The sequence below is a fragment of the Cynocephalus volans genome, chromosome 14 (genome assembly GCF_027409185.1).
Source record: "Cynocephalus volans isolate mCynVol1 chromosome 14, mCynVol1.pri, whole genome shotgun sequence".
Taxonomy (NCBI): domain Eukaryota; kingdom Metazoa; phylum Chordata; class Mammalia; order Dermoptera; family Cynocephalidae; genus Cynocephalus; species Cynocephalus volans.
In genome coordinates, this window is record NC_084473.1 from 89,272,128 (window position 1) to 89,292,117 (window position 19,990).

A 19,990-nucleotide genomic window follows, 5' to 3' on the forward strand; every position below is an offset into this window, starting at 1 on the left:
AATCTTAAAAGCTGCAAGAGAGAAGCGTCAAATCACCTATAAGGGAGCCCCAATCAGGTTAACATCAGACTTTTCATCACAAACCTTAAAAGCTAGAAAGGAATGGGATGATATTTTCAAAATACTAAAAGACAAAGATTGCCAGCCAAGAATACTCTACCCTGCAAGGCTATCCTTCCGAAATGAGGGGCAAATAGTATATTTCTCAGACAAACAAAAACTGCGAGAGTTCACTACCACAAGACCACCCTTACAAGAAATCCTCAAGGGAGTACTGGGTTTGGTTCCTGAAAAATAACTACCACTGCCATAAAAACCCAAGAAAAATCAATACCCACTAGTATAATAAAAATGGCCTTCATAAAGAGAAAACAAGCAAACAAAAACACTATCTACAACCTAAGGAACCAACAAACACAGAAACCAAACAGTAAATCAGAAAGCAAGGAACAAAAGACACCTAAGACAACCAAACAACCAATAAAATGCTAGGAATAAATCAACACCTTTCAATAACAACTCTTAATGTAAAAGGCTTAAATTCCCCAGTCAAAAGACACAGACTGGCTGACTGGATCAAAAAGGAGGACCCAACTATATGCTGCCTACAAGAGACCCACCTCACCCATAAAGATTCACACAGACTAAGAGTGAAAGGATGGAAAAAGATTTACCATGCAAACAGAAAAGAAAAACGAGCTGGAGTGGCTATTCTTATATCTGACAAAATAGACTTTAAACTAAAAACCATAAAAAGAGACAATGAGGGACACTACTTAATGATAAAAGGACTGATCCATCAAGAAGACATAACAATCATAAATATGTATGCACCCAATGTTGGAGCAGCCAGATTTATAAAACAAACTCTATTAGACCTAAAGAAGGAAATAGACACTAATACCATAATAGCAGGGGACCTGAACACCCCACTGTCAATATTAGACAGATCATCTAGGCAAAGAATCAGTAGAGAAACACAAGATCTAAACAAGACTCTAGACCAATTGGAATTGGCAGATATCTACAGAACATTCCACCCAACAACTTCAGAATATTCATTCTTCTCATCAGCACATGGATCATTCTCCAGGATAGATCACATATTAGGTCACAAATCAAGTCTCAATAAATTCAAAAAAACTGGAATTATCCCATGTATCTTCTCAGACCACAATGGATTAAAACTAGAAATTAATAACAAACGAAACTCTGGAAACTATACAAACACATGGAAATTAAACAGCATTCTACTTAATGACATATGGGTCCAAGAAGAAATCAAGCAGGAAATCAAAAAATTTCTTGAAACTAATGAAAACAATGATACATCATACCAAAACCTGTGGGATACTGCAAAAGCAGTATTGAGGGGGAAATTTATTGCATTAAACGCTCACTTCAGAAGAATGGAAAGATGGCAAGTGAACAACCTAACACTTCACCTTAAAGAACTAGAAAAACAAGAACAATCCAAACCTAAAGTTAGCAGACGGAAAGAAATCATTAAGATCAGAGCAGAACTGAATGAAATTCAAAACCAAAAAACAATTCAAAAGATCAACGAGTCAAAAAGTTGGTTTTTTGAAAAGATAAATAAAATTGACAAACCATTAGCATTTGACAAACCATTAGAGAAGACTCAAATAACAAAAATTAGAAATGAAAAAGGCGATATTACAACTGATTCATCTGAAATACAAGGAATCATTCGAGACTACTATAAACAACTATATGCCAACAAATTTGAAAATCTGGAGGAAATGGATAAATTTCTGGACACACACAAGCTCCCAAAACTGAACCATGAAGACGTAGAAAATTTGAACAGACCAATAACAATAAAGGAGATTGAAGCTGTTATCAGAAGGCTCCCAACAAAGAAAAGCCCAGGAGCAGATGAATTCACATCAGAATTTCACCAAACATTCAAAGAGGAATTGACACCGATTCTTTACAAACTATTCCAAAAGATTGAAAGGGATGCAAATCTCCCAAACTCATTCTATGGAGCAAACATCATCCTGATACCAAAACCAGGTAAAGATATAACCAAAAAAGAAAACTACAGGCCGATATCCTTGATGAATATAGATGCAAAAATCCTCACTAAAATACTAGCAAACAGAATACAGCAACACATACGGAAAATTATTCACCACGATCAAGTGGGATTCATCCCAGGGATGCAAGGTTGGTTCAACATACGCAAATCAATAAATTTGATAAACCATATTAATAAAGTCAAACACAAGGACCATATGATCATCTCTATAGATGCTGAAAAAGCATTTGATAAAGTTCAGCACTCATTCATGACAAAGACCCTCTATAAGTTACGTATAGAGGGAAAGTATCTCAACATAATTAAAGCCATATATGACAAACCCACTGCCAATATCATCCTGAATGGGGAATTCCTTTAAGAACAGGAAATAGACAAGGATGCCCACTCTCACCACTCCTATTCAACATAGTGTTGGAAGTACTAGCCAGAGCAATCAGAGAAGAGAAGGAAATAAAGGGCATCCAGATTGTAAAAGATGAAGTCAAACTGTCCTTGTCTGCAGATGACATGATCCTATATATCGAACAGCCCAAAACCTCCACAAAAAAACTGTTGGAATTGATAAATGATTTCAGCACAGTAGCAGGATACAAAATCAACACACAAAAATCTGTAGCATTTCTTTTCTCCAATAGTGAACATGCAGAACGAGAAATCAAGAAAGCCTGCCCATTTACAATAGCCACCAAAAAAATAAAATACTTAGGAATTGAGTTAACCAAGGAGGTGAAAAATCTCTATAATAAGAACTACAAACCACTGCTGAGAGAAACGAGAGAGGATACAAGAAGATGGAAAGATATCCCATGCTCTTGGATTGGAAGAATCAACATAGTGAAAATGTCCATACTACCCAAAGTGATATACAAATTCAATGCAATCCCCATCAAAATTCCAAAGACATTTTTCTCAGAAATGGAAAGAACTATCCAGTCATTCATATGGAACAATAAAAGACCACGCATAGCCAAAGCAATGCTCAGCAAAATAAATAAAGCTGGAGGCATAACACTACCTGACTTTAAGCTATACTACAAAGCTATAATAACCAAAACAGTATGGTACTGGCATAAAAACAGACACACTGACCAATGGAATAGAATAGAGAATCCAGAAATCAACCCACACACTTACTGCCATCTGATCTTTGACAAAGGCACCAAGCCTATTCACTGGGGAAGGGACTGCCTCTTCAGCAAATGGTGCTGGGATAACTGGATATCCATATGCAGGAGAATGAAACTAGATCCATACCTCTCACCGTATACTAAAATCAACTCAAAATGGATTAAGGATTTAAATATACACCCTGAAACAATAAAACTTCTTAAAGAAAACATAGGAGAAACACTTCAGGAAATAGGACTGGGCACAGACTTTATGAATACGACCCCAAAAGAACGGGCAACCAAAGGAAAAATAAACAAATGGGATTATATCAAACTAAAAAGCTTCTGCACAGCAAAAGAAACAATTAACAGAGTTAAAAGACAACCAACAGAGTGGGAGAAAATATTTGCAAAATATACATCTGACAAAGGATTAATATCCAGAATATATAAGGAACTCAAACAACTCTACAAGAAGAAAACAAGCAACCCAATTAAAAAATGGGCAAAAGAGCTAAGTAGGCATTTCTCTAAGGAAGATATACAAATGGCCAACAGACATATGAAAAAATGCTCAACATCACTCAGCATCCGGGAAATGCAAATCAAAACCACACTGAGATACCATCTCACCCCAGTTAGGATGGCTCAAATCCAAAAGACTCTGAACGATAAATGCTGGCGAGGTTGCGGAGAAAAAGGAACTCTCATACATTGTTGGTGGGACTGCAAAATGGTGCAGCCTCTATGGAAAATGGTATGGAGGTTCCTCAAACAATTGCAGATAGATCTACCATACGACCCAGCTATCCCACTGTTGGGAATATACCCAGAGGAATGGAAATCATCAAGTCGAAGGTATATCTGTTCCCCAATGTTCATCGCAGCACTCTTTACAATAGCCAAGAGCTGGAACCAGCCCAAATGTCCATCATCAGATGAGTGGATACGGAAAATGTGGTACATCTACACAATGGAATACTACTCAGCTATAAAAACGAATGAAATACTGCCATTTGCAACAACATGGATGGACCTCGAGAGAATTATATTAAGTGAAACAAGTCAGGCACAGAAAGAGAAATACCACATGTTCTCACTTATTGGTGGGAGCTAAAAATTAATATATAAATTCACACACACACACACACACACACACACACACACACACAAAACCGGGGGGAGGGGAGAAGATATAACAACCACAATTACTTGAAGTTGATACAACAAGCAAACAGAAAGGACATTGTTGGGGGCGAGGGGGGGAGGGAGAAGGGAGGGAGGTTTTGGTGATGGGGAGCAATAATCAGCCACAATGTATGTCGACAAAATAAAATTAAAAAAAAAAAAAAAAGAAAAAAAAAGTGATTTATGTTTGCTAGGTTTATAAATACAATAAAATTTATAAGCTAAAAAAAAAAAGAAATGATGAGTGGACAGACGTGACTTAATTGTAATAAAACAAAAATAGTTTTGGGATATGAATGTAAACCTATGAAAATTTCAAACATCAGCCCTTATTCTCAAATGCATAGCAGAAGACTGTGTATGAGGCTGTGTGCCTGGCTGTGGCCCTGCCACTCCCAAGAGCAAATCGCTTCCCTTTCTGTCTCCCTTTCCTTTCCACAGATTGGTCAGCAAAAACACCTGTCCTGTTTTCTCCAGATATCTTAAGTTAAATTAAATGAGAGACTGTTGAGTTTCAAAAAATATAAAATAATTGGATTTTGTTCTAAAATAGACCAATAACTATTTCCATGGTCTGCAACTGAACTTTCCACTATCTATTGCCAACCACTCTGCTACATGACCAGAAGAGTTAAACCACAGGTAAAATTAGTATGATAAATATATGCAGTCTTAGAGAAGGCTCCACTTTCACAAACACTGCCTGAGTTCTACATACCTACAGATGTGGGCACCTCTCCCCACTGCAGAACCACATCCTTGGTGATCCTTCCACATATATTCACATAAACCCCCTCATCTTCATAGCACACCAGAAGCTCCATCTCATCCGTGTTGGGGAGGATGATGTCCGCATGGGGTTTGATGCTACATTGGATCTAGAAAAGAGGAACAAAGTGCAGAAAAGCAGGTTTGTGGCTATGTCCAGCCCTGTGAAAGTGCTCAGTAAGACTGTCTTGGTGAATGCACCCGTACCATATCCCTGACGATAAATACAGCAATTAGATAATGTTTTGGAACAGCCATACGACATACATCCCCAGTCTACCTTTATACTCTGACTCATTTTCTGAGGCCCCTGAAACATATCTGGACAGTGGGCTCCATTTGAGAATCACTCCCACCCCATGGGTGTTCTGGCCTGCCAGCACCTGCCCCAAATCCATCCCATGTTAGTCAAAGCAGGGGCTAAGAGGTTCTCAGGAGGGCTTCACAGAGTGGGGAGAGTGGATTTCCACTGGTCTCACAGCATGGAGCTATTGGAAATGACACATCATTTAAATACTCACCCCCACACCAAGGGGAAATGAAGAATCCCTGCTTATGTTGCCTCACTAAGCAGAGTAAAGAAAAAAGTCCAAACAAAATGAAGCCAGTCAATCAACCACAGGGTGTGGGTTCTTTCTTATGTGTGATCCTAAATCCACATCAACAGCATGAAGTCCAGCACAGGATCCATAGATCACTTTCAACCTCTGACCTTCCTCCACAGTGAGATCCACCAGTAATGGCTTATGTACCAATTCTCCAAATGACTACAAAGAAGTCACCAAGAAAAAAGCAGTATGATGAAGCTGAACTTATTTCTCACAGATCACACTAGACAAGCTGGATCAAGCTAGACTCAGCTATTCGATTATGGAACCACACTGCCAACAACCATAAGGCAAAAGATATGTTATAAAATTAGTCTTTACTATGCTTTTGACTGTTAATTAGCATCGGGAAGACACTCCTCCCAGAAGTTATGTCCCATATCTCCCCTATCCAGCCTAAGAATTCTGCTCTGTCACTTATTATCTTATTGTATGTCTTGATCAGAAAAACATATAAAATAAAACAACTGGACTTTCTACAGCATACCATTCAACTTCGCACATGCAGGCATCAGAGCAAGAGGAGGAGTCGCACACTGAGAATTCTATCAGTGTTACCGTCCTAGTAACTACTTGAGCTACAAAGGCTTCTGAATTAATTTTTGACCATACAGACAGGTGATAGCTGTGCTGCACTATACTGGACAGCCGCAGGTTTTCATTAATATCAACATCCACAGCTCACAAGACTGGGATGATGACGAAACAGAATATAGTTGTCCCTTGGTATCCATAAGGGACGGCTTCCAGGACCTCCCAGTTACCAAAATACAAGGATGCCCGAGTCCCTGATATAAAATGGTGTAGCATCCTCCCGTACACTTTAAATCACCTCTAGATTACTTATAATACCTAACACAATGTAAATACCATGTAAATAGTTGTATACTATATTGCTTAGGCAATAATGACAAGAAAAAAAGTCTGTATGTGTTTGGTACAGATGTAATTTTTTTCAAATATTTTCTATCCATGGTTGGTTGAGTAAATCCACAAATATAGAAGGCTGACTGTAGCTTTAAATAAGGTAGTATTTGTAAAAGTAATTACTATGCTACCCGGGACATAAACAATATTAAGTCCAGATCTCAGAGGTTAATGTAATTTGAGAACCAATTACCTTTCTTCAATATACTTAGGTTTATTTTTTAAAATAAGTACAGTAAGCCCATTTATCCTGCTTTACTGGTGAATCAAGCAATAAGCAATACAAAAATGTAAATTTTCTGAGTAACTCAAACTTATCCTTTCAATAAGACATACTCAAACTATTTCTAAAAATAACCATACAAGAATTTAAATTAAAAAAATAAGAATTTTGGATGAAAATTCTTAATTTTTTGCCCTGCACTAAAATGGCCCTAGGAGCTATGACTAAGGTTTTATCTTTAGTATTAGAAATGATGTAATTAAGTTATTTGTAATATTCGATGTCAGAGTAATGTCAATTTTACTTAAGAATTTCATAAAGTTGTATTTAGTACACATTTAAAATTATCAAAAAGACATTTAAAATACCCACAGAAAATGACTGCTATTTTCTATAGGTTTGCGGGGAGATCTGCTAAAGAACTTTACTTAAACACATTAAAGACCACTAATTTTACTTAAAAAATTGTTTTATTTGCAACTCTTTAGAAACCTAACCACCAATCAAAGTGAGGTAGGTTTACAACCACAATTACACGTGTATGTGTAAAGTCACAAATGGAAACAATCCTAATTTTAAAACAAAGTGTCCATTCACTTCCTTTCCTAAAACTGTGTACAGGCAAAATGGCAAAACCATCTGAGTTTATACGTTAGTTTGGATGTTATGTACAGTTTCTTAATTTAAACAAACATGGTATCATATTACACATACTTTTAACTTGCTTTTTCCATTTAATGTATATCATTAAGAATTTCTGTAATTTAATTTTTAACTAGTACTCTACTGAATAGGTACACCTTAAAACTGCCTGTTGTTGGACACTTTTTTGTTATCAAAAACACATCTAAATCTTGATACAAATCCACGACTTACTGTGAAGGTCTGCTTTTTAAATGGAGAGTGGAAGTGTTGTTGTTTTGTCTTTTCCTGTGTTACCATATTGGCACATCAATCAAAGTGTCTGCCCAACATCCAGCTCACTCCCTTTGACACTCTGAGGGCTTGGAAAGCAGTTAACTAAGCTTATTACACTAAAAATGACCTCTTATGATAAAGTTAGATGCTACACTAGCTCTTATATTATCATTAGCTTTCATATTATGGATTTGAACTATATAGACTCTTTAAACTTACTCCCTGGCTCTTGGTCACAGTTGCATGGCTGATACTACTTTTAAATGCACTTGATGTTCTTACCTTAAAGCCATAAATTTGTGACATGGCTTGGGTGCCCACGCATAGATTTCCACAGAACTCTTCAAAGCAATTACCAGAAATTTGATTCTTTCATATTTTACTGGGGGAAAAAAACATAAAAAGCAAGAAGCACAGGTCACTACCAACAGGAATTCTAAATTGTTTAAGTTGTCTTCTGTAAACTATATAAATATGCCTTCTATTGATTCATCTAAACTAGCAGTGGAAAAAATGCAGAGAGAGATCAAGTCACACAGTTTCCGTTCCCAATTCTTTAATGTATGCTCCATGCTGTTCCCATCTCTTTTGATGTTGTACTGGGCTCAACTCAAACATGCTGGACACCATCAATGAGTACTGTCATTAATGTTCATAGCCCTCATACATGCCAAGTGTTGATAGTCAAGGACAACACCAGGCATATCATCCTAATGTCTCAAGGGCTCAACATTACTTCAAAAGAACAATGGCAGAACCAATCAGCCAAGAGGCTCCTGAACCACAGAAAAGAGGTCAAGGTCTTCTGTGCAGCTTTCCCCAAGTCCTGCACGGGCCTCACAAAGACAGAGGAACACAGAAGGTGACAACAAAATAGTCAGGAAATTCTATCAAGAGAAAGAAATGTCGGTGCACAAGTCCAAGTATCACTCCAGACCTCTTCCTGACATACAAAGTCAGTCATTTCTAGGATGCTACAAAACGTTCTGCACCAGACGTGCAGTAATAAAATAAATCTCATTTCAACCACTTAAAAAAATAACAACAAAAACTGTTTCCTTTCCACAGCTGTTTCAGTTCCTTCACAGCCAGGCAACTCTGCTAATCAAAACAGCCACTCTGAGGATCCCTGACCACACGTGGCTTACATGCAAATCCACTGGTTCCTTCGTAAGCTCTCTAACTTCACACTGCTACTTGATTCTTTGTGTGTGAGATGACTCGTAAACTTGAAAACTCTCCTTGTTAAATTCCACATATTGTCATTCAAATAAATCACTGGCATTAATATTAAGAAATAAAGGATTATAAGAGGTTGTCCAAACCAGTGCTGTTTAATAGAATTTTCCATGATAATGGAAATGCTTTATGTCTGCACTACTGATATAATTGCCAATATACAAATGTGGCTGCTGGGCACTTAGAATGTCCTAGTGCCACTGAGGAACTAAATTCTAAGGTTTACTTAATTTTATTAATCAAAATATACATTTAAATAGCACCCGGTTCTTGGTGGTAACCACAAAGATAATGAATAGACGCTATTACCCATGCTTACCTCCAGGAAATACTTGGGATTCATTCTGTAAGAATGACAGTTTTGTGCTGATGAAAAGCCCAGTACACACAATCTAACACACTCACCTCTAGCTTCCTCTGTGGAATCCTCTAATCATGTACATTTCAGCTGTTATGAGATGGTCCATTAAATTTAGCCTTAGATAATTTTAGCTATACCTCAACAAATACAAATACTTCACAGAAACACAACACAGAAAATCCTAACCCCCAAATCCCAAGGAGATAGTACTACTTTCCAGTATCACTCAGAATCATTCCAAATACTGAGGTTGCTCCCATAATTATTATTAGTCAGTGAGCTGAGGATTGAAGACAGACGTCATAAACAAGACAATGTCAAGGATTATAATACCCTGGGAGCAGAGGAACTAACTACAGTACATACTTCATAAACACAGAAAAAGGAAAACACGCATGCAGAAATCAACATTCAGTAGCTCTTACAAATTCAACTACGATACAACATCTTTCCCATAAAGCTTTTATTTGGCTAAGGTCCATTATTTCCCCTTTATTTCCAACATTAGCACCAGTATTTTGATTTTTTCAATAGGAAATTTGTTTTGATTTTGTTTCTGTAAGATTGTTCATGAGAATCACTGCATGCATGCCAAAAGAAAAAATAGATAGATAGATAGATAGATAGATAGATAGATAGATAGATAGATAGATAGATAGATAGTTGCCAGGAAACACTGACTGGCCAGCTGCAGTCATTTACTAGTAAGAGCACAGTAGCTTTGCAGAGTGCACCTAATTCAAAATGACAAGCTATGTAATGCTTTGGGTCGAACTCTCAAATGTTCTATCAGTGATTGCCAAGGACCCACAGTCCTCTAAATGGAGAATAAGCCTGGTGTGTAAACAAGGAGTTCAGGTCAGCTGGCTTTCATTTGACAAGGCTTCCTTAAAGAGAGATTACTTTGCACCACATTTTACAGAGGAGAAGAGAGTGGACTGTCAAAAGAGAAGGGTGAAAAGACTCTTTTGCAAGATGAATGGTGTCAGGGAGACTGAAGACAGAGGAAGCTGCAGGAACAACGATGTTATGCTTATACGTGCACACAGGCAATGTCTAGATGAGACCTTAAGAATAGAAGATGCCTTAGAAACAGAATACCAGAAAAGAGTCACATGTTTCAGAAACAAGTTTACTAATATAAGCGTCAAAGAACACATGGATTTTAAACTACCCTAATTAGACACTGGAAAAACAAACACTTAGGACCCTCCTTGAACTTACCAACTTTATAGTGTACACATCCTTCCAAATCCCCTACAGTTGTCCATCCCTGCTTCTTCTCAACTTCTAGATCATGGTGAAGTATTTTATTTCTTAACCAGGACAAATAGTAGACACATAACTTATCCTTTACGCCTATCAAATAAATACATATATGTTACATGCAGATTCAAAAGCAGATATCATCATTCATAACAACAGTAACCAAAAGAAACTTCTACAATGGTAAATATTATTTCCCCTGAGGCAACCATTTAGTATCAAAGTTTTAATGGAAAATCAATTCAGGCTATTCATGTGGACTATTGAAACCCCTACAAAATTATCACTGAGTGCTGGCCCAGGCTAGAAGGAAAGGTTTTAAAAGAATAATGAACTCACACTTATGTAGATGGATAGGATCGATAATCCAGAAAGAAATACAAAAACCTGCACAACAATACAAGCAAGAGAGCTTATAAGATGCTTTCACATGTATCATGCCACCTTCTCAAAACCCTCTAGAGTAGCTGCTATATCCCATTAGAAAGATAAGCACAGAAGGGTTACATTAATCACCCAATGCAGGAATCTAGAGAAAGGCCAGTCACAAACTGGAGATGTGTGGCACTTAAAAAGCTGACAAAGGATTCACATCTAGAATATGAAATAATGCCTATAAATCAAATAGAGAGATAACCCAATAGAAAAAGTTGCAAGTCACTGGAACAGGCACTTCACAAAAGAAGTGATCTCACAGATACATTTTTAAAAAGTGCTTGCTTTGCATACTGAACAGTGAATGCATACTAAAACCATAAAGAGATACAATTTCATGCACCTGTTAGAATACCTAGAATACTGACCATATCAAAGGTAGGCAAGATGTGGAGCAACTAGAAACTTTGTAAGCTAGTGTGATAAACTGTTAGAACATTTCTAGGACACGTGCGTACCCTACATATGATCCTGCAATTTCTCTCCTAATACAAATGAATGTGTATGAGCCCCCAAATCCATGAATGGGAATGTTCACAGCAGCATTATTCATAACAGCCCCAAAAGGGAAACAACATAAATGTCTATGTCAACAGTAGAATGAATGAATAACTGTGCTGTCCTCATTAATAGGAATGAAGAGCAAACTATGGCTACAAGCAACAACAAAATGATACTGAGCAAAAGCAGCCAGACACTCACATCAACAAGACAGAGAAGAAAAATCCTACAATCATATCAACAGATGCAGAAAAAGTGTCTGACAAAACCCAACACCCAGTCATGATAAAAACTCCCAGGAAAATAGGAATAGAGAGGAATTGCCCCAATGTGATAAAGAACATCTACAAAAAACTTACAGCTAGCTAACACCATACCTAATGGTGAGAATCAAAATGATTTTCCCCTAAGATTGGAAATAAGGGAAAGATGTCCCCTCTCACAACTCCTATGAAAGATCATACTGGGTCTCCTAAGCTAATGCATAAGACAAGAAAATAAACAAATAAATAAAAGGTAGAAGGACTGAGAGGAAAAAAATAAAACTATCTCTGTTCGCAGAAGACATGATTGCCTTGGCAGAAAATCTCAAAGAATGAGCAATAAAACTCCTGGAACTAATAAGCAATTATAATGAAGCTGCCGGACGCAAGCCTAATATATAAAAGTCAATCCCTTTCCTATATACCAGGAACAAACAGTTAGAATTTGAAATTAAAAACACAATGCTATTTACATTAGCACTAAAAAAGCCAAAATCAGTATAAGTTTAACAAAAAAGCCCTTTCAAGATCTACTTGAAAACTACAAAACTCTGATGAAAGAAAACAAAGAATTAAATAAACAGAAAGATATTCCATGTTCGCAGAGAGGAAGACTCAAGATTATCATTTCTTCCCAATGTGATCAATGCACTTCCAATCAAAATTGCAGCAAGTTATTTTCTTTCATATCAATAAACTGACTCTAAAGTTTATGTAAAGAGGCCAAAGACTCAACATAGACAATACAATATTGAAAAAAAAAAAAAAAAGTTGGAAGATTGATAGGACCTGACTTCAAAAGAACAGACAAACAGATCAATGTATCAAAACAGAGAGACCAGAGAGAGACCCACACAAATGCAGTGAACTAATCTTTGACAAGGGAGCAAAGGCAATTCAATGGAGAAAGGACAATCTTTTCAAGAAATGCTGCTAGAACAATTAGATATCCACATGCAAAAGAAAATGAATTTATATACAGACTTCTAAACTCACAAAAATCAACTCAAACAGACTGTAGACCTAAATGTAGAATGCAAATCTATAAAGCTTCTGGGATACAACACGGGAGAAAATCTATGCGACCTCAGATTTGGCAATGACATTTTAGATACTACACCAAAAGCACAATCCATGAAATAAAAAACTGGTAAGTTGGACTTCTTTAAAATTTTAAACTTCTGTTCTGCAAGAGACACTCACTGTTAAAGAAAATAAACAGATAAGCCACAGATTGGGAGAAAATATTTGCAAAACATGTATCTGATCAAAGCCTTGTATCCAAAATATACGAAGAAAGGAGCAGGGTCTGTCTGGAAGCGAGGAAGGCAAAGGGCAGGGAAGACAGAAAGGCAAGCTTCAGGATGCAAGAAGGCAGAATTCTATCAACACCCTCCCATGGTGTCTTAAGTTTGGAAGATGCTACACAAAAACCACAGGTCTTCAACAGGCAAAGTCAGCTCAACTGTCCCTTTCTGCCGATTCTTTGGTCAACTGCAGACAGCTTTTAATTTAGATGTTATGCCAAAGTCACAAAAGGCAAGAAAAAGTGAAATGGAAACATTTAAAGAAAAGCATCTCAGTGTACTTCTTCATTCTCCCTGTATGGACCAACTTTCTGACCCATCTTTTTACTCTCCTCCTCCAACATCTGACTACAGACACAGGTGCAAGCACACACACGTACCACACCATTCTATTCATGCACCGCTGAGCCGACAGCAAGAGGCATGAGGGTGGGCATCACAGAAGTCTCCCATCCTGTCTCTCACCAACCCTTCACAAAATCCCCCAACTATTCAAGGTAGTACTTCTCTAAAAGACTAACCCACACTTCAGAATAAAAATGAAAAGAGTCAGAGTAGCAGCAAGACACCTACCCCAAAAGGCAGCACACAGAATCTCAGAGTTAAACCTCTTCTTCTATTTATGAATCTCTGCGGTGTCACTCTGTGGCCTTGTGTTGGTTGGATTCACACTGACCACTGAGCCCTTCTGGGTAGGTTCTTGCTTTATGGCTTCCAGTCTAATTCCAACACAGGAAAATCCTATTGAAACACAGTACACTTGAAATTATTTTCTGTACACACACATACCATGCCTGTCCCCCTCCCCACTATTCCTCAGGTAAATACTCATATGCCATAACTGACACTTTGTCAAGGAGAAGAAATCTGTAAGAGATGTATATGGAAATAGGTCATTGACGATGCAGCTCATTGCAAGTTAGGCAATGCCAGTGGGATGTAAGGTTTCTCTAGCCAAGGCCTGCACCTGTGAACAACCATCATGCCGTGCCTAAGCCGTTGAAAGAGCAATGCAACATGACTGAGTCCTGTTTGTCAGCTGCTTTCTTTCTTTTTTTTTTTTTTTAAAAAAGATGACCAGTAAGGGGATCTTGACCCTTGACTTGGTGTTGTCGGCACCACGCTCTCTGAAGTGAGGGAACCGGCCATCTCTATATGGGATCCGAACCCACGGCCTTGGTGTTACCAACACCATACTCTCCCAAGTAAACCAGGGGACGGCCCCTGATTTCCTGTTGCTACTGTACTTACCCACAGAAGTCACTGTTTTCCCACTAGATGGAGAAATCTACAGGAATCTGGGGTCTATACAAGATCAAAGGAGGAGGAAGATTTGTGTTTCTGGAGTGTGCTACTAGCGGACTGAGTCTGCAACGTAAATTTCAATTTCATTAATACAAATGACATTTTAAACATGAACATAAAAAAACATTTCAATCCACTTCTATACTGCACTACTTCCCAGTACAAAGCCCTCCTGCATCACTCCCTAAAAATGCCCTGCAGGGGGCCTCCACATGGGCCCAGCACTCCCCTGGCAGGTTGCCCCACTTGGAACACTGCAGGAGCCACACCTCCTTCAGAGATGTCGCTCACCTAGGACAGCGATGCTGCGAGCTCCCAATAAAATCTACACTTCAAGCTCTTAGATTTAATGAAATAAATAATCAGAATAAAAATTCCTAAAGGAGGTCTCAAATGTCTTGGTCCCAATTCACCAATTTCTGAATTTGATGTCCTACCCAAAATAGCCCAATTAATCTATGTTGGATATTGGGAAATCTTAATTTAATTTTATTTATTTTAAATTAAGCCTCTTGCCAGAAAGCTACAGAAGCTTTGGCTGCCATTGTTTTAGGTGCATCACCATTAATCCCGTACCACACAGGGGTTCATTAGTGAAAGGTGCAAATGACAAACTAAGGTGTACCCTTTTGATCTTTTAGGATCACTAGTGTTTGGTTACTAATGTAACTTAAGACAAAAAAACATGAAGGAAGTGAAACAAATTGTTAAGTGGAAATGTAATGACAATTAAAAACAAAACAATAAAAGTTAAAAAAAATTAAAATAAATAAAATAAAATCCGTGTGAAAAGAAAAAAAAACTAAACCCAACACAAAGCTTTCCAGGAGGATCATAAAATTGGTCCATTCAGAAGGTAGAGTTGGGTCCATTAAGTTTTTATTGCAGGATGTTGCATATCTGATGATTCAGTTATATAAAATAAATGTTTTGTTGTAAACATGAAAAATAAAAAAAATAAAAACAAAACAAACAGAAAAGTAAATAAAGTTTCCATTTTAGTGAGTAACAGGTTATAGTAAAATACCGTACATTACAGCAAAATGGAGCAAAATTTAAATTATGAATTTAAAGAGGAATGTGAGTGTAGGCAGATATATAAATCTCAGAAGAAAAAAAGAACAAGTCCAATCAAGTGCTTTTGTCCTGTACCATTTCACTCCCTCCATACACACCTGAAAGTCACCATGCCGTAAAGCCCACACCCTCCTCAGCTCCCTGCCTGACACATCTGCCACTTGGCAGGATCCCCTCCCTGTCCTATGAGCCAGTGGCCAACCTAGCCGCTGGCAATCCTATGCCAAGCCTACCCAGGATGCAGCTGACTTGCTCCTGCTCCTCAGGAGAGGATTTTTCTGATTCTTCCTAACAAGAGAACTAAAGTAGGAGTGCGCAGTCAACTAAGTACTTATATTAACAAGATTGGCTGAAGCTGCATGTCAACCTCCCTCAACTGTTAGAGGCATTTAAACCAAGCTTCCTGTGAAGTCAAACCCCTGTTTAATTAAGTACAGGGTGTTCATGGTGTGCTCTGTCACCGAACTTGAACAAACAATCACCCAGCCAGGCCCTGACAGAGCACCACAGCCAAGCCTTTGAACAAGCACATAGAATTTCCCACAGGAAATTTTAAATTAAAAGCAGGCTCAGACCTTTGTCCTTCTTGCTCAACATCCTGATTTTCTAGGTCTCCCCAAAAAGCATTTGGCTGCTCCTCTAACTCTGAGTGATTGCAAATTTCAAGGAAAGAAATTATTTTGACAGCCTTGGTGAAAAACAAGTAAGAGTAACCAACCAACCAACAACCGCCCCCCCAAAAAGAAGGGAAATAAAAATCCAGCCCTGTTTGAAAGAGATTCCTGTACAGGATAACAAGTATGCCCACAAAGGCAAAGTCTGCTTAAATAAATTTTCCTACATTTTATTTATTGGATAAAAAGAATGAAAAAGGCAAATTCCACAAATGATTTCAAGAATTTCATGCCAAATGGGTCTGAGAACAGAGCAATCATTTTACTTAGGATTTTAAAAAATAAACTGAAGAAAGCCGTGCAACTACACTCATCTACAGAAAAGTAAACAATGAACTGGCTAGTTGGAGGGAAATTGACCTAGGGTTAGGGGATTTGTATGCAGATCTGAAACATGTTACTTGGGGATTGGGGAAAAGGGGAAGTGACAGAAGACAGCAGGGTGGGTAGGAAAGGGGTGAGGGTGTTGGAAAGGTCTCTTTTGCAAACTAGCTCCTAGGCAGTGCTGGTCTAACCCCAGGAAAGCAGCCAGCTGTGGTGCGAGACATACCTCATTAGCAGTGAGCTTGTCCTGGGGTGTCTGTGGGGACATGGGGGGTGTCAGCTGGCTGGAGAATGAGGAGGAGGAAGTGGAGGAGGAATGGTTTTGCTGTAACAGATATGGCAAGAGGTGAATGCGACCAGCAAAGCCATTGCTGTCATGATGGCTGGAACGCTTTTGGTCAACTGTACTCTGCAGAAAAAACAGGCACACTTGCCTCGCTCAAGCACTGCTGAAATTGCCTACGATCTGCTGATAACTGCTTTTGTTTAAGGCGCTGTGTGACTTTTCAAACTCTGTTAAATTACCAAGGAAAAAACAAAAAAAATAGCCTGAATTGCTCACGCTTCCTTGCCAAACATCTAAGTTGAGCCAACAGAATTCAAAGTTTGGTAGCTGCATGACTGAAGCACTGAGAGTTTAATCGGTTTATCTATCACACTAACTTCTGTGACCAAAACCACTACTCTTTTTCTTTTCTTTCTGTCTAGAGCTCTGGAAAGTACCCTGTGGCTTCTTTGAATCCCAGTCTTTTCCATGTTCCTACTTTCCATCTGAATGCATTGCCATGGCATGAAATACACTCCGGGCAAAGGCCAAAACACTAGCTGGTGCCCTGTTCTACTGAAATAAGAACCGTATCTTTTAATGAAGCGTAAGATAAGAAATGAACAGACAGTCATAAAACTTAGCAATCCAGACTAAGCACATCTGGGTGGCATACATTTAATTATTCAACAAGTGAGGAGACTAGCATTTTGGAACACAGAAGAGAGACTAATGCTCTCCGAGTCTGCGGGGCTGTGACGAGTCTTGTCCTGTCTGCCCATCTACTCCTGATGTAGCACTGCAGATGCTCACAGCTGAGCACTCCCAGCAGGGCCACTGTGGCCACTCTGCCACAGCCTTCATGCCTGCTTCCACCCTCACATGGCTGTTTAAGGATGCCCTGTGGCTCGTCTACCACTCAGACAGAGACCGTGAGACTCAGCGTGGTGCTTGCGTGAGGGCTGCCGCAGACATGCAGAGGAGCAGCAATGTGGGGTGGAAGACTTGGCGCTACCTTCTGGGCATGCAGCACACACCTGCCTCCCTGTCCCTGGGCACTCGCCCCTCAGCTCCTGTTAACACGAAAACAGATGGTGATGTAGACACAGCATGAGTGAGTGAATGAGCAAGTGGGTTAATGACTACAGGAGAAGCTCAGCCTCTGACAACAGAGAGAAGACAAAGGTACCTGGCGGACAATCAGAGTGCCCTCCTTGGATGGGGTCATGGCCAGTTCACTCTCTACATTGTCATGGACGATCATGGTTTTCACAGGCTCCGTTTCACCATTGCTCCAATTCAGAGATGACCTATGGAGACAAAATCCAGAAGTAAAGGACCCTAATCCATGAGCTGAGAATATCGTTTAGACTTTTCACCTTAACGAAGTCATGAGATGAGGCTACAGGTATAAAGATTTCTCAAGGAAAGCAAGTGCTCAGCTTTTTCCCTTCAACAAATAATTGCCTTCCAGTGCAGTCTGTTTTTGAGCAAAAAGAATAAATGTTTATGGTTAATTCAAGTAGTTATACCAAAGTGAAATATCCTTTTAGCATATTCTCAAAGCAAAGGGAAAAAGTAAAGCAAGCAGTGGGCTGCTGAGGAAGACACTGATATGCACACACACAAATGAAGAGAAGGGGACAACACAAGGACTGTCTGCTGCTGAATATGTGACAACTAAATCGTAAATGCTTGTGGAGTCAAGTGACAGGCTTAGAGAAAACGTTCTGGCTCCCAGTGGAAAGAAGGCTCAGTGGGTTACACCCTCTCTAAGATACGCCCTGGACTGACGTTGCTCTGGTGTCCTCGGGTCCAGAGGTGGACTCACCAGCCCCTTCCTGTTCCACAGCTTCGTTCTCCTCGTCTGTCATCCCCGACTCCTCACTGGACGAGGAGTAATCCGTCATGCTCTGAGGTGGCCGCACATCTTCCACTGCTCGAAGCTCTTTGGCCAGTGCAGTCAAATCCTAGTGCATGAATAGAGAAAAGAGAGTAAGGCAAAAAAGGAAAAAAGGAAGATGGGAAGGAAACAGGAAAGAATGACGAGTTCTTTATTTTAGCTATCAACAAATAGCCACAATATCAGTTTTATAAAACGGTTTGGTAGAGTACTTTCAAGTTTCATAGGAAGGTCAGTTTTTGATAGAAAAGACCAAAAAAGTCAAAAATGTTGTATATAGATCAAATCCCACAACAGTAAAAAACATAACAGTCTGCTTATGATGAGCATTTTTTCAAATGTAAGGTAAAATTCTAGAACAACAATTGTATAGAGACAGATGCTTGGGCTTTGTTGGAAAGACACCTGTCTATATGACAAAGTCTTCTTTTAAGGGAACTATGTAGAAAGCAAGCTTCTAGCTAAATATGCCTAATTTAAAGTATTTATTTTTTCTCAAACTTTCATTAGAAATTTCAAACCTACAGAAAAGAGAAAGAACAGTGAAGTGAGCCTCACCAACTGTACACAACCTGCCATATGCATAAAAAAAGTTCATGACATATAAAGAAAGTGGTGACCCCGTGTACACTGCGGGCAGAAGGCAAGGTGGGCTTCCCTACTGCTCCCTTTGAGCCTTATCCACGTCTCCACACCAGTGCCAATGAACGTCAACATCAGACAGAAAAGAATCCACAGCAGAATTTACGTTAAAAGGTTCCATTTCCCTTTACTCTTCGATACTGAGATACTTTAAGACTCAGTCAATTCACAGAACATAATTTTCAAGAGTGACTATTACTTATACTCCACATTTTCATATAAAAGTCCAAATTTAAAACTAATGGCTTTTTAAAAAGCAGGCTATGTAGATATATTTCTCTTTTAATTTTAGAAGTTCCAACTGCTAAGACTTAAAGTTGCTCAGTGTATTTTCTAAATAACCTATAATTAGGTTACAAAGTTCAGACACATGTTTGAATACAAGAATAAGAACAGGCCTACAAATTTCTCCCTTATTTTTCTGAAATTTTCTATGCTATACAAGTGCAAAGGTGTTTACCACCTTAACCCAGCAACCCAAAGTGGCAGTGGCAGTGGTGGCATAATCAGGGCTGCACATACCCTGGGGTGTAAGGCAACACGAGACACCCCCATTTCCTGTGAGGGGATCTTGCTGAGAAGGTTTCCCTTAATACTAACTGAGCCTTCCCAGTTCACA

The 19,990-nt window shown here is 38.8% G+C and overlaps 1 pseudogene; it reads right to left on the reverse strand.

Moving 5' to 3' along the window:
* Window positions 1–5,075: 5,075 nt before the first annotated feature.
* Window positions 5,076–19,990, reverse strand: part of LOC134362637 (mitogen-activated protein kinase kinase kinase kinase 4-like) — a 32,404-nt pseudogene continuing 17,489 nt past the window's right edge.